The 15,451-nt window shown below is 38.6% G+C and overlaps 1 protein-coding gene across 6 annotated transcripts in view; it reads left to right on the plus strand.

Moving 5' to 3' along the window:
* Nucleotides 1–15,451, plus strand: part of RAB1A (RAB1A, member RAS oncogene family) — a 126,847-nt gene that overhangs the window by 6,417 nt on the left and 104,979 nt on the right. For all 6 annotated transcript variants that reach the window (XM_070236318.1, XM_070236320.1, XM_070236321.1 and 3 more), the window contains one exon: nt 14,483–14,550. The gene's annotated coding sequence lies outside the window, so the exon portion shown is untranslated. The remainder of the gene's footprint in view (nt 1–14,482; nt 14,551–15,451) is intronic.

Genomic DNA, 15,451 nt, shown 5'->3' on the forward strand with positions numbered 1-15,451 from the left:
GTCATCTGCTTCAAGGGTAACAAGAACTTTTTGGTCATACATCAAACAAGGCTTGGAGTGAAGGTGTTATCTATGTGTGGAGGGAGGCAAGGACCAGGGTCATCACTTTTTTCCTTAATCTCTAAGAAATGCATCTGGGAAATGTGAGCGTAACATACCCATTATCTCTTTCTGTTGCTGATTCATCCTGTTGGCGTCATTTAGACACAGGCTATGAGGGCCACGTGGCTGCTTCACAGAACAGCATGGATTTTTATTGTACTGACTGTAAGTTTATGCAGTTCACTTGCTAGATCTGCCTTTTGGACCAGAGAGAGGGTCCCAGTTTCGTTCACAGTTAGAATACAAAGTTCAAGAAGTTTTCCAGAAAGTAGAGTGAAAAAACAACAAAATGGAAAAAGAGAGAAAAGACTTAAAAATTAGAGGATCAGGTCAGGAAGTTCAATATCAGAATAATAGAATTTCCAGAAAGAAAGGACAGAATATGGAGGGAAAAAATTATTTGAGAAATAATACAAGATTATTTCCGAGAATTGAGAAACAGTTTTCTAGACATGCTCCATTTCTCAGAAAGTTACTGAAGAATGTACTCCTGGAAAATGAGAGACTTATTCAATAAATATGAAATCATGGGAACTAGGAGACCAGGGATTCAAGAAAGAGAGAGGTAAGAATTGCATGAATGATGGTGGGACAAAAATCCCAAGGATCAGCTATGCATCAGTCTAGGGTCCAAAGCAGGGCAGAGTACTGTAGGAAGGAAATCAATCTCTTTTTCTCCCTCGCTCTGTCACACGTATACACACACATGCATGCACACCCACACATAAGCACAATAGATTTTCTGATGTATTTTAAGACGGAAAGATATATATTTCTAGTGGAAAATTCGGTGGTGAATTAGTAATAGCTTCTTATAGGAAAAATGAAGCAATGATTAATTCCAGGAAAAATTTAAAATTGTAATGCAAATACTACAAAGCTACGGTAATCAAAACAGCATTGTACTGGTACAAAAACAGGTGCACAGATCAATGGAACAGAACTGAAAGCCCAAAAATAAAACCACATATCTATGGACAGCTAATCTTCGACAAAGGAGCTGAGGGCCTACAATGGAGAAAAGAAAGTCTCTTCAACAAATGGTGCTGGGAAAACTGGACAGCCACATGTAAAAGAATGAAAATTGACCATTCTTTTTCACCATTCACAAAAATAAACTCAAAATGGACCAAAGACCGAAAGATTAGACCTGAAAGAATAAGTCTCCTAGAAGAGAATATAGGCAGTACACTCTTTGACATCAGTATCAATAGGATCTTTTTGGACACGAGAAAGAGTAAACAAACGGGACTTCATCAGACTAAAGACCTTCTTCAAGGCAAAGGAAAACAGGATTGAAACAAAAAAACAACTCACTAGGGGGCTGGCCCCGTGGCCGAGTGGTTAAGTTCACGCGCTCCGCTGCAGGCGGCCCAGTGTTTCGTCGGTTCGAATCCTGGGCGCGGACATGGCACTGCTCGTCAGACCACGCTGAGGTGGCGTCCCACATGCCACAGCTAGAGGAACCCACAACGAAGAATACACAACTATGTACCGGGGGGCTTTGGGGAGAAAAAGGAAAAAATAAAATCTTTAAAAAAAAAAAACAAAAAAAAAAAAACTCACTAGTTGGGAAAAAATATTTACAAGTCATATATCTGACAAAGGGTTAATCTCCATAATATATAGAGAATTCACACAGCTCAACAACAAAAAATCAAACAACCTGATCAAAAAATGGGCAGGGGACATGACAGACATTTCTCCAAAGAAGATATACGGATGGCCAATAGACACATGAAAAGATGCTCATCATCACTAATCATTAGGGAAATGCAAATCCAAACTACTCTAAGATATAACCTTACACCTGTTAGAATGGCAAAAATAAACAAAAGAAAAGTGACAAATGTTGGAGAGGTTGTGGAGAAAAAGGAACCCTCATACCCTGTTGGTGGGAATGCAAACTGGTGCAGCCACTATGGAAACAGTATGGAGATTTCTCAAAAAATTAAAAATAGAAATACCTTATGACCCAGCCATCTCACTACTGGGTATCTATCCAAAGAACTTGAAATCAGCAATTCCAAAAGTCCCATGCACCCCTATGTTCATCGCAGCATTATTTACAATAGCCAAGACGTGGAAGCAACCTAAGTGCCCATCAAGTGATGACTGGGTAAAGAAGATATGGTATATATATATATATGTATATATATATATATGCAATGGAATACTACTCAGTCATAAAAACAGATAAAATAGTCCCATTCACAGCAACATGGATGGACCTTGAGTATATTATGTTAAGTGAAATAAGCCAGATGGAGAAAGACAATCTCTGTATGACTCCACTCATAGGTGGAAGTTAAACATATGGACAAAGAGAACTGATTGGTGGTTACCAGGGGAAAGGAGGGGTGAGGGGAGGGCACAAAGGGTGAAGTGGTGCACCTACAACAGGACTAACAATAAGGTACAACTGAATTTTCACAAGGTTGTAAACTATCATAATCTTAATAAAAAGTTAAAAAAATTGTAATGCAAAGGAAATGTCATTATATATACTACATGGCTCAGTATGAATGTAAATATTAAATAACGATCTATTCAAATATCCTGATATGTTGATGTTAGGAGGATGAGGGGGAGGAAAGTATATGTGGGTGGGGAAGGAGTTGTAAGAGAGTTAAATGATCTTTCATAGTAGATGGTTAATAGTAGATGTCTAAACCGAAAAAGATCAATAAATAGCTGAAAAAACATGTTCAGAAATATGGAGTTAAATATCAGAAGAAACTACAGAAAGAGCTGAAGGTAGTTGCCTTGGGGAAGCAGAAATTGAGAGTAAAGAGGGTGGGACAGGGGTCAGATGTTCATTATTATAAGCTTTGTTAAACCATTTGACTTTTTAACCTGTGTGTGTGTGCGTGTGTGTGTGTGTGTGTGTTTAGAGTGCAGCTGGAACACTCAGGTTAAATCAGCAATGGCTGATGTTTTGCTCTTTCTTTTTATCAAGGCTTCATCACCCTATGCAATATCAATCGCAAAGCCATAGTATATCCTGCTTAAATTAAATTTTAATCCAGGATTTGGGAGCTCCCTTAGGCTTCTAGACAAAATATAGAAGACATCCTAGCATAACCTCATCAGCAGCACTGTCACAAACTTTTGCAACTTTATTATATATCTTGTTATCTAAACTCAGCCACTGACTGTTGATTCTTTTTATTTTACTTTGTGGTTTTTAAAATTTTATTAAGGTCGTATTGCTTTATGACGTTATATAAATTTCAAGTGTACGTCACTATATTTCAACTTCTATATAGACTACGTCATGTTCATCACCAAAAGTCTAGCTTCCGTTCATCACCATACATATAGGCCCCTTTATCCCTTTGTCCTCTTCCTGCCTGCTTCCCCCCGGTAACCACCAGTCTGTTCTCTGTATTTATGTGTTTGTTTGTTTATTTGCCACATATGAGTGAAGGTATACAGTAATTGTCTTTCTCTGTCTGACTTATTTCATTCAGCAACATATTCTTAAGTTCCATCCATGTTGTCACATATGGTACTATTTTGTCTTTTTTATGGCTGAGTAGTATTCCATTGTATATATATACCACATCTTTATCCATTTATCCATTGATGGACACATAGGTTGCTTCCAAGACTTGGCTATTGTGAATAATGCTGCAGTGAGCATCGGGGTGAGTATATCTTCTAGAATTAGTGTTTTCATGTTCTTTGGATAAATACCCAGAAGTGGAATAGCTAGATTATATGGTATTTCTATTTTTAATTTTTTGAGAAACCTCCATACCGTTTTCCATAGTGATTGCACCAATTTACATTCACACCAGCAGTGTATGAGGGTTCCCTGTCCCCCACATCCTCTCCAACACTTGTTCTTTATTGTGTTTTTAATAATAGCCATTCTGATGGGTGTGAGGTGATATCTCACTGTAGTTTTGATTTGCATTTCCCTAATGATTAGTGACGTTGAACCTTGTTTCGTGTGCCTCTTGGCTATCTGTATATCTTCTTTAGAAAAATGTTCATATCCTCTGCCCATTTTTTCATCGAGTGTTCTGTTTTTTTGTTGTTGAGTTGTATGAGTTCTTTATATATTTTGGACATTAACCGCTTGTTGGATATATGATTTGCAAATATTTTCTCCCAATGGATAAGTCGTCTTTTCATTTTGTTAGTGATTTCCTCTGGAATGCAGAAGCTCTTTAGTCTGATGAAGTCCCATTTGTGTACTTTTTCTTTTGTTTCCCTTGCCTGAGTAGACATGGTATTGGAAAAGATGCTGCTAGGACCAATGTTAAAGAGTGTACTGCCTATAGTTTCTTCTAGGAGTTTTATGGTTTCACATCTTACCTTCAAGTCTTTAATCCATTTTGAGTTAGTTTTTGTGCATGGTGAAAGATAGTGGTCTACTTTCATTCTTTTGCATGTGGCTGTCCAGTTTTCCCAACACCATGTATTGAAGAGACTTTCCTTTCTCCATTGTATGTTATTAGCTCCTTTGTCAAAGATTAGCTGTCCACAAAGGCATGGTTTTATTTCTGGGCTTTCAATTCTGTTTCATTGATCTGTGTGTCTGGTTTTGTACCAGTACCATGCTGTTTTGGTTACTATAGCTTTGTAGTATGTTTTGAAGTCAGAGATTGTGATGCCTCCAGGCATCTTTGTTCTTTTTTCTCAGGATTGCTTAGCTATTCGGGGTCTTTTGCTGCCCCATATGAATTTTAGGATTCTTTGTTCTTTTCCATGAAGAATGTCTTTGGGATTCCAATTGGGATTACATTGAATCTGTAGATTGCTTTAGGTAGTATGGACATTTTAACTATGTTTATTCTTCCAATCCATGTGCATGAAATATCTTTCCATTTCTTTATGTCATCATCAATTTCTTTCAGTAATGTCTTATAGTTTTCATTGTATGGGTCTTTCACCTCCTTGACTAAATTTATTCCTAGACATTTTATTCTTTTTGATGCAATTGTAAATAGGATTGTATTCTTGAGTTCTTGTTCTGTTAGTTCGTTATTAGAGTATAGAAATGCAACTGATCTTCATAAGTTGATTTTGTACCCTGCAACGTTGCTATAGTTGTTGATTATTTCTAATAGTTTTCTAATGGATCCTTTAGGATTTTCTATATATAGAATCATGTCATCTGCAAACAGCAAGAGTTTCACTTCTTCTTTGCCAATTTGGATACATTTATTTCTTTTTCTTGCCTAATTGCTCTGGCTAAAACCTCTAGTACTATGTTGAATAAGAGCAGCAAGAGTGGGCATCTTTGTCTTGCTCCTGTTATCAGAGAGATGGCTTTCAGTTTTTCCCCGTTGAGTACAATGTTGGCTGTGGATTTGTCATATATGGCCTTTATTATATTGAGGTACTTTCCTTTTATACCCATTTTATCAGAGATTTTATTATAAATGGATGTTGGATCTTGTCAAATGCCTTCTCTGTGTCTTTTGAGATGACCATGTGGTTTTTATTCCTCATTTTGTTAATGTGGTGTATCACATTGATTAATTTGTAGACATTGACCCATTCCTGCGTCCCTGGTATAAACCCCACTTGATCATGGTGTATGATCCTTTTAACGTATTGTTGTATTTGGTTTGCCAATATTTTGTTGAGGATTTTTGCATCTATGTTCATCAGTGATATTGGCCTGTAATTTTCCTTCTTTGTTTTATCCTTGTCTGGCTTTGGGATCAGGGTGATGTTGACCTTGTAAAATGTGTTAGGAAGTGTTCTGTCTTCTTCAATTTTTTGGACTAGTTTGAGAAGGATAGGTACTAAATCTTCTTTGAATGTTTGGTAGAATTCTCCAGAGAAGTCATCGGGTCCTGGACTTTTATTTTTTGGGAGGCTTTTGATTACTGTTTCAATCTCTTTACGTGTGATTGGTCTATTCAGATTCTCTGTTTCTTCTTGATTCAGTTTTGGGAGGTTGTATGAGTCTAAGAATTTATCCATTTATTCTAAATTGTCCAATTTGTTGGCATATAGTTTTTCATAGTATTCTCTTATAATCCTTTGTATTTCTGTGACATCCATTGTAATTTCTTCTCTTTCATTTCTAATTTTATTAATTCGAAGCTTCTCTGTTTTTTTCTTAGTGAGTCTGGCTAAGGGTTTGTCAATTTTGTTTATCTTCTCAAGGAACCAGCTCTTAGTTTTGTTGATCCTTTCTACTGTTTTGTTGTTGTTGTTGTTTCAATTTCATTTATTTCTGCTCTAATTTTTATAGTTTCCCTCCTTCTGCTGACTTTGGGCTTTGTTTGTTCTTCTTTTTCTAATTCTGTTAGGTGTAGTTTAAGATTGCTTATTTGAGATTTTTCTTGTTTGTTAAGGTAGGCCTGTATTGCTATAAATTTCCCTCTTAGGACTGCTTTTGCTGCATCCCATATGAGTTGGTATGGTGTATTTTCATTTTCATTTGTCTCCAGATATTTTTTTATTTCTCTTTTAATTTCTTCAATGATCCATTAGTTGTTCAGCAGCATGTTGTTTAGTCTCCACATATTTGTGACCTTCCCAGCTTTTTTCTTTTAGTTGATTTCTAGTTTCATAGCGTTATGGTCAGAAAAGATGCACTTGAGAAGAATGTGTATTCTGCTCTTTTTGGATGGAGTATTCCATATATATATATCTATTAAGTCCATCTGGTATAGGTTTTCATTTAATTCCACTATTTCATTACTGATTTTCTGTCTGGATGATCTATCCATTGATGTAAGTGGGTGTTAAGGTCTGCTACTACTACTGTGTTGCTATTAATATCTCCCTTTAGGTCTGTTAATAATTGCTTTATGTACTTTGGTGCTCCTGTGTTAGGTGCATATATATTTATGTGTTATGTCCTCTAGGTGGAGTATCCCTTTATCATTATATACTGCCCCTCTTTGTCTCTCATTGCCTTTTTTATCTTGAAGTCTACTTTGTCTGATCTAAGTATGGCAACACCTGCTTTCTTTTGTTTGCCATTAGCCTGGAGTATTCTCTTCCATCCCTTCACTCTGAGCCTGTGTTGGTGTTAAGAGCTAAGATATATTTCCTGGAGGCAGCTTATTGTTGGGTCTTATTTTTTAATCCATCCAGCCACTCTGTATCTTCTGATTGGAGAATTCAATCCATTTACATTTAGAGTGGTTATTTACATATGAGAGCTTAGTGCTGCTATTTTATTACTTGTTTTCCAGTTGTTCTGTATTTCCCTTGTTTCTCATCTAGTGTATTTCAGACTGCCAGTTCAGTTTGGTGGTTCTCCATGATGGTTTTCTCAGTTTTCTATTTATTTATCATTTGTTTCTCTGTTCAAATTTTTTTTAGTGATTACTGAGGTTTGTATAAAAGATCTCATAGATGAGATAGTCCATTTTCTGATAGCCTCTTATCTCTTTAGTCTAAGCAGTTTCCATCCCTCTCCTCTTCCCCAACTAAGTTATTGTTGTCACTATTTATTGTTTTGTTTTATGAGTTTGTGGTTAAAATTAAGTAATTTTATTTATTTTTGATGCTTTCCTTCCCTTTATCTTTATTGTTATAATTAAGTGTTTGCTAATCTGTTCTGATAGAGAGCTGCAGTTTTCTCATTTTGTCTGCTTATTTATCTCCTTGCTCAAGGCTTTGTAAACTTTTTTTTTTTTTTGAGGAAGATTAGCCCTGAGCTAACATCTGCCACCAATCCTCCTCTTTTCGCTGAGGAAGACTGGCCCTGAGCTAACATCTGTGCCCATCTTTCTCTACTTTATGTGTGGGACGCCTACCACAGCATGGTTTGCCAAGCAGTGCTCTGTCCACACCTAGGATCTGAACTGGAAAACCCTAGGCCGCTGAAGCAGTACGTGTGCACTTAACTGCTGCACCACTGGGCCAGACCTCCTTTCTTTCTTTTGTTTTTTGTTTTTTTTTTCATGCATGAGGGGCTTCTTGAACGTTTCTTGTAGGGAGGAGATCTTGTCATGATGAACTCTCTCAGCTTTTGCTTATCTGGGAATGATTTTATTTCTCCTTCATATCTGAAGGATATTTTAGCTGGATTGAGTATTCTTGGCAGAAAGATTTTGTCTTTCAAAAGTTTGAGGGGCCAGCCCCATGGCCGAGTGTTTAAGTTCACTCACTCTGCTTCGGCAGCCCAGGGTTTCGCCAGTCCGGATCCTGGATGCAGACATGGCACCACTTGTCAGGCCACATTGAGGCAGCATCCCACATAGCACAACTAGAGGGACCCACAACTAAAATATGCAACTATGTACTGGGGGGTATTTGGGGAGAAAAAGCAGGAAAAAAAAAGTTTGAATATATCATTCTACTCTCTCCTAGCCTGTAGTGTTTCTTCTGAGAAATCTGCTGAAATCCTAATAGGCATTCTTTTGTAGGTTATTTTCTTCTGTCTTGCTGACCTTAATATTATTTGTCATTGATTTTTGCGAGTTTTACTGTTGTATGCCCTGGAGAAGGTCTTTTTACATCAATGTGATTAGGAGTTCTGTTAGCTTCTTTTACTTGTAATTCCAGCTCCTTCCCCAGGATTGGGAAGTTCTCAGCTATTATTTCTTTGAACAAGCTCTCTGCTCCTTTCTCCCTCTGGAACATCTATAATCCTTATGTTCCAATTCCTAATTGAGTCAGATACTTCTTGGAGAATTTATTAATTTCTTTTCAGTTTTAGTTCTCTCTCTTCCATCTGAAGCATTTCTATATTTCTATCCTCTAAATTGCTAATTTTGCCGTCTATACTATCAACTCTGTTATTCAGGGATTTCAGATTTTTCTTTATCTCATTCATTGTGTTTTTCATCTCCAACATTTCTGATTGGTTTTTCTTTACAGTTTCAATCTCTTTTGTGAAGAATTCCCCCTGTTCATTAATTTTATTGCTGATTTCACTGAACTGTGTTTCTGAGTTTTCTTGTAGCTCATTGAGTTTTTTTTATGATAGCTGTTTTGAATTCTCTGTCATTTAGAGCATAAATTTCTGTGCCTTCAGGATTGATCTGGGTGCTTGTCATTTTCCTTCTGGTCTGGAGTATTAATATACCTCTTCATACCATTTGATGGAGTGAATTTGTGCCTCCCATAGTGGTAGTATCCAGTTGCAGATTTCACCTGCTGCCACTGGGGTAGGGGGAGGGGGCTGGAGCTGTGTATTCTGAGCCCCCCTGTAGTCTCTGGAAGCTGTGCCAGTGCTTTGGAAGCTATGCTGACAAGGCCCATCTGCATTTGCCCACTTGCCACCGCTGCTTTACAAGCATATGCACAGTCACTCTGGCGGGGGTATTCTGCTCAGTCCATCAGAAAAAGCTGGTGTGCCAGGCAAGGGGAAGGGGGCGCTTTCTTTCATGTGCGTGATCCTGCATGCTCCAGCTCTGCACTCACTCTCTGCCCACCTTGGTGCAGACACCCCCATGACTGCTTAGCTGCCTCAGTGTGGGGTGTTCCCACAGGCTGGGCGGTAACTCTGAGAGCACAAGCATTCCTGCGGAAGGCTGCCTTCTCTTCCTTCTCCTTTCATGGCTGTGCACCAGCTGCTGCAAGGTCTCACCCTTGGGTCACTGCTGCACAGGAGGGAGAGGAAATCCCCTTACCTCCTTCCACTGCCTCCTGGGGGGGTTGAGCACCCCCACCTTCAGATGTATGGCTGTGTGGATCTCTCAGATGTCTATTGTTTTGTGTGGATGTCCTCTGTTGGTTTATGAATGTCCTTTTTGTTGTATCTTAAGGGGGAGAGATTAAGGGAAGAGCTCACTCTGCCACGATGCTGACGTTACTCTAGTCTCCTCTTTTGTGTTTTGTTTTGTGACTCTGCTCTGATTTTTTTGTTTTGTGCTTACCATGAGGTTTGTATAAAAGATCTTATAAGTGAGATAGCTCTTTTTCTGCTGATAGCATCTTATCTTATTAGGCTACACAGGTTCCATCCTTCTCCTCTTGTCTTTCTATGCTTTTGTTGTCACAAATTATCCTTTTTTGTATTGTGAGCTTGTTATCAAATTGAAGTGGTTACAGTTATTTTTTATTCTTTCTTTCTGTTTAAGCTTTGTGTTACCATTAAGTGTTTACTAATGTATTCTAATATAGAGTTGCAATTTTCTGATTCTGTCTGTCTTGTTATCGCCTTGCTCAAAGCTTTGTATACCTTTGCTTTTTTGTTGAAGGAGAGCACCCTTCAACATTTCTTGTAAGGAAGGTCTAGTGGCAATGAACTCCCTCAGCTTTTGTTTGTCTGGGAAAGCCTTTATTTCTCCTTCATATCTGAAGGATAACTTTGCTAGATAAAGTATTCTTAGTTGATACTATTTGTCTTTCAATATTTTGAATATATCATTCCATTCTCTCTTAGCCTGTTGAGATTCTGCTGAGAAATCCACTGATAGCCTGATGGGGGTTTCTTTGTAAGTTGTTTTCTCTCTGATTGCCCTTAATATTCTTTCTTTGTCATTGAGTTTTGACAGTTTTAGTATAACGTGTCTTGGACAAGGTCTTTTTGCGTTGAGAGAATTAGGAGTTGTATTAGTTTCATATACTTGTATATCCAGTTCCTTCCCCAGGTTTGGGAAGTTTTCAGCTAGTATTTCTTTAAATAAGCTCTCTGCTCCTTTCTCCCTCGCTTCTCCTTCTTGGACACCCATTATCTTTATGTTGCTTTTCCTAAATGATTCAGATATTTCTTGTAGAATTTCTTCATTTTTAAAAAATCTTATTTCTCTCTCCTCTTCCATCTGAATCATTTCTAGATGTCGATCTTCAAGTTTGCTAATTCTCTTTTCCATATAGTCTGGTCTATTTCCAATGCTTTCTACTTTATTTTTCATCTCATTAATTATGTTCTTCATCTCCAGAATTTCTGTTTGTTTTTTTTTTTCTTTTTTAGAGTTTCAATGTCTTTGGTAAAATATTCCTTCTGTGTATTCATTTTATTCCTGAGCTCATTGAACTGTCTTTCTGAATTTTCTTGTAACTCACTGAGTTTCTTTTCTTTTTTTCCCCCTGAGGAGGACCCCCCCCCCCACCGGGCTAACATCTGTGCCAATCTTTCATTTTGTATGTGAGTCGCCACCACAGCATGGCTGCTGATGAGTGGTGTAGGTCCACACCCAGGTACTGAACCTGGGCTGCTGAAGCAGAGTGCACCAAACTTAATTACTAGGTCATGGGATCAGACCCTCACTGAGTTTCTTCATGACAGGCATTTTGAATTCTCTGTCAGCTAAATCACAATCTTCTGTGACTTCAAGTTTGGTTTCTGGAGAGTTGTCATTTTCTTTCTGCTCTACTGTGTTAGTGTCATTCTTCATGGTGCTGGAGGAGTTGATCTTTTGCCAGGACATTTGTGGTAGTAAACATCTTTCATATTTGGGTAAGGCTTTGGTTACTTTGATTCTGAGCTTCTTCTGGTTGTATTTGAGAGCTGCACTTTCTGCCCTCCACTGCCTCTGCCAGAAGCATTGTTAGTGCCCTCCTTGTGCTGCAGTGTGTCTCTCAGGTTGCTGGTGCCTTGCTGCTTACAATGTTGCTGCAGTCATGAGTGTCACCACTGGGGTCACCAGGCTGCAAACACTCTGCTGCTTCTGGGTTTGCTTGGACTCATGTTCCCCCACTGGGTCTCCACAGACTCAGGTGCTGCTGCCATGTGTACCACCAGCACTGCTGCTCCTGGGTTATCTGGGGGTGCTGGCAACACCACTGCTGGGGGCACTGGGTTCACAAGTGTTGCTGCCACTGCCAGGGGCCTGGCATCTTGTATGCAACCCCCTTTGCTGGTAGGGCTGGTGTCGGGAATGCCACCATTAGGGGCTGGGTCATGGGTACTGCTGTGTTTCCTGAAGCATCAGGTTGCAGGTGCCTCCCATCACTGCTGGGGGAGGGGCAGAGGCTAAGCCATGAATGCCTCTGCTCCTGCATCCTCTTGTCTCTAACACTAGTGAAATTTTTTTTTTTTAAGATTTTATTTTTTCTTTTTCTCCCCAAAGCCCCCTGGTACATAGTTGTGAATTTTTCCTTGTTGGTCCTTCTAGTTGTGGCATGTGGGATGCCGCCTCATCGTGGCTTGATGAGCGGTGCCGTGTCCATGCCCAGGATTTGAACCAGTGAAACCCTGGGCCACTGAAGCAGAGCGTGCAAACTTGACTACTCGGCCACGGGGCCAACCCCTAGCACAACTTTTTGAAGCCTTAGGTCAGGGTACCACCACCACTGCCTAGGGTATCCACTATTTGGATCACCGCCACTGAGGGAGGGGGATGGGGCTTATCCCCTAATTTCACTGCCTCCCAGAGTTTCAATCTACCCACTTTCAGATGTATAGATGTCTGGATCTCTCGGGTGCTCTGGTGTGCTGTGCAGGGAGTCCTTTGTTGGTTGATGGATGTCTTGCTGCTTGTAACTTAGAGGGGAGAGACAAAGGGAACAAGTCACTCCACCATGATACTGACATCAACAACATACCGTTGATTTTTATAGGTTTCCATTTACAAGTTTAATTTTCTGTCTTTGAGGCTTGCTAATCAACAGGTAATAATAACTGTTTTATTTTATTTTTTATTGTAAGTTTCATAATAGATCTGCACTATAATAAAATGTATATCACATATATAACATATATAAAAGTAAACATATATCCAACATAATATATATGATAAAGCTTAGATCTATAGGGCCTATTATATAATGATATATCATTTTAGTGAAGATTATTAGAGGTTTCTTGGTGATAGATCTTGCCGATATCCTGTATTATTGAAAGAAACAACGCAAAGTCTATTAATCCAGATAGTTTTTTAAAAAGCACAGAGCTTAAAATTAAAATATACACTCACAATGATACTATATTTTCTATATGTCTTTACTTAGGTATGTAAATATATGTAAAAAGGATAAACTGATACCGTTTTGGGAGAATACAAGATTTGAAGGGGATCAAAAAGGACTTACTTCAACTAAAATATTCCTTTTTTTTAATAGGAGGAATGTTTTGATATATTTCCCATGATGTTAAAAATTAATGTTTAAAAAGTGCATAGAATTCAAAATAAATTTTGTTGAGGTATAATGCACATGAAGAAGAGTGCACAAATGATACTTTTATAGCTCAAGACATCATCACTAAGTGAATACAGCTATGTAACCACACCCAGGTCAAGAATTAGACTATTACAAGCACCCCAGAGGATCCCCACACCTCCTCTCAGTCGCTGCCCGACCTCTCCACTCAAGAGGAAAATATTACCCAGCTTCTAACAACATGGATTAATTTTGCCTATTTTTGACTTTATAGAAATGGAATCATTACAGTATATATTCTGTTGTTTCATTTCTTTTACTCAACATGTTTGCAAGAGTCATTCATTCATGTTGTTGCCTGAGGCTGTCATTGCTCTCAGAATTTGACTATTAATAGATGACTTTTTAATAAGGGTCCAGCTCCCCTAAATAGTTTTTTTAACCAAGTAGGTTTGAGTTTCTCTTTTCACATGATTTAGGTGGAAAAAGTGTGCCTGACACGAAAATATAAGCTTCTGACTTCCAAGTGATCTGTCATCACTGAAAGAAAAGTAAATGATCAGAACAGAAAAAGTTTCAATTTAAGAATCATTCAGATTACCTAGATAAAATAAACATTTCATTAAATTCAGGATTTATATATCTGTAACCTAAATAAGATACTCTGTCATCTCAACTTTGTGATCAAAACCTGATATTAATAATTTGCTATTGAAGAGAAGAAACACAAGGCTTGCGGGGGCAGTGGCAAATTTAAACCTCTAAAGAAAGATTAAAAAGGGATATGTTCATGGCCAAATCTCCCAACGGCAGCGGGTGGAACAGCATGAGCTTTTGTCACAAGCTGTTTCAGGCCTGGAAGCTTAACAAACAAGTCTAAAATAAAAGTATGTGAGTTTAAGAAAATAGAGGTGGAACCTAAGATTAGGCACAGGCCCTGCCTCTTCCATTGGCCTGGAGGCCTAAGGTCTGTTTCTCCTGCCTTCCCGGGATTACTTCTTATCTGCGTTGTGGTCTTTATGAGTCCAGCTGAGATCTTTACCTGTAACTCCTAGATGAAGCCATGAACCCTCTTCCAACTCTGACTCATCTGCTGGTTATGGCTGTTCAGATAAGTTACAGATAGCAAGAGGAGTGAGCGGGGACTTAACTCTCTTTCTGCCACTGCTAAAACAACACAGCCATCTAGTCCACTGGTTTCCAATCTTTTCAGCACGAGGATCCCATTGAGGACACGTTGATGCGAATTACGGCTGTTGCTCTGAACTGTTGCGAGGCAGAGCACATACTCTACGTGCTCAGCACGTGAGTGACTGTCTAAGGTGTGCTCCAGCAGCCGTCATGGCACACCCTGAGATAATCAGTATCACTATTATGAAATAACAGTATCACTGTTCTTTTGCAGAATATGGAAGATAGCCCTCTGATGCCCATGACTACCTTCAGATTTGTTATAACCCCCTTATTTTAAAGGTAAGTAGCCTGAGGTGCAGAGAAGTTAGACGATGGAATAATGAATATAGTTATATCATGGAATAACAAATCTAGCAGAAAGAGCACTGAACCATGAATTACAAGACCTGGGTTCTAGTCTTCACTTTAGGAAGACTTAGTTTTGTGATCCTGGCCAGACTTTAAAAAATTTTCTCATTTTATACTATTCTGTTTGGTTTTTGCCCCTAATAAATGCATTACTCTTTTAACTTTAAAAAGGTGTTATTATTTTACAAATCACAGTTACGACCTTGAACTTCGTGTTCCCTTTTGTTTTTCCCCTGGGGATGTTCTAACTAGGGTGAGCGTTAAGATGATCAGATATTCTCACCTCAAATACTTGTTCCTCCCTTTTTCCCCTTCCCTTGTTTCCTTTTTCTCCTTAATTATCAGAAGAAGATTCACCACTTTCACCCCCATGACCTGCGTTAACATTTCTAGAAATGTGCTCATTTCTTTATATTTGTTCAGGTAAACATGGATTATTGATACATTATACTTGAGTTGAATTCCCACTGTATATTATAAAAGCAATGTGTTGGCGCCTAAAAGAATGTTGTCATTGACCATAGACTGGTCATCTCCAATGGTGGAGAAACCTGAGTACATTAAGGTGGCCTAACTCATGTTGGAGGCCAGACATATAATTTTGGTAACATGATACCCTCACTGACCACACACTGCAGAGGACTTGGATTTCATTTTGAATATCTGGATGAGATTTTATCTTGGAATGTGAAGTCATCACAGAGAAGCAGAGTCCTGTTCCAACCTGTTTGGGCATTCTTAAGAATAAATGATTGCTCTTTACTGCTTGGTTTATAGGAAGGGAACACTTTCCATTGTTAATTTGGTCTGACGATCATATTGATGTAGAAAA

The sequence above is a fragment of the Equus caballus genome, chromosome 15, assembly GCF_041296265.1.
Source record: "Equus caballus isolate H_3958 breed thoroughbred chromosome 15, TB-T2T, whole genome shotgun sequence".
Taxonomy (NCBI): Eukaryota; Metazoa; Chordata; class Mammalia; order Perissodactyla; family Equidae; genus Equus; species Equus caballus.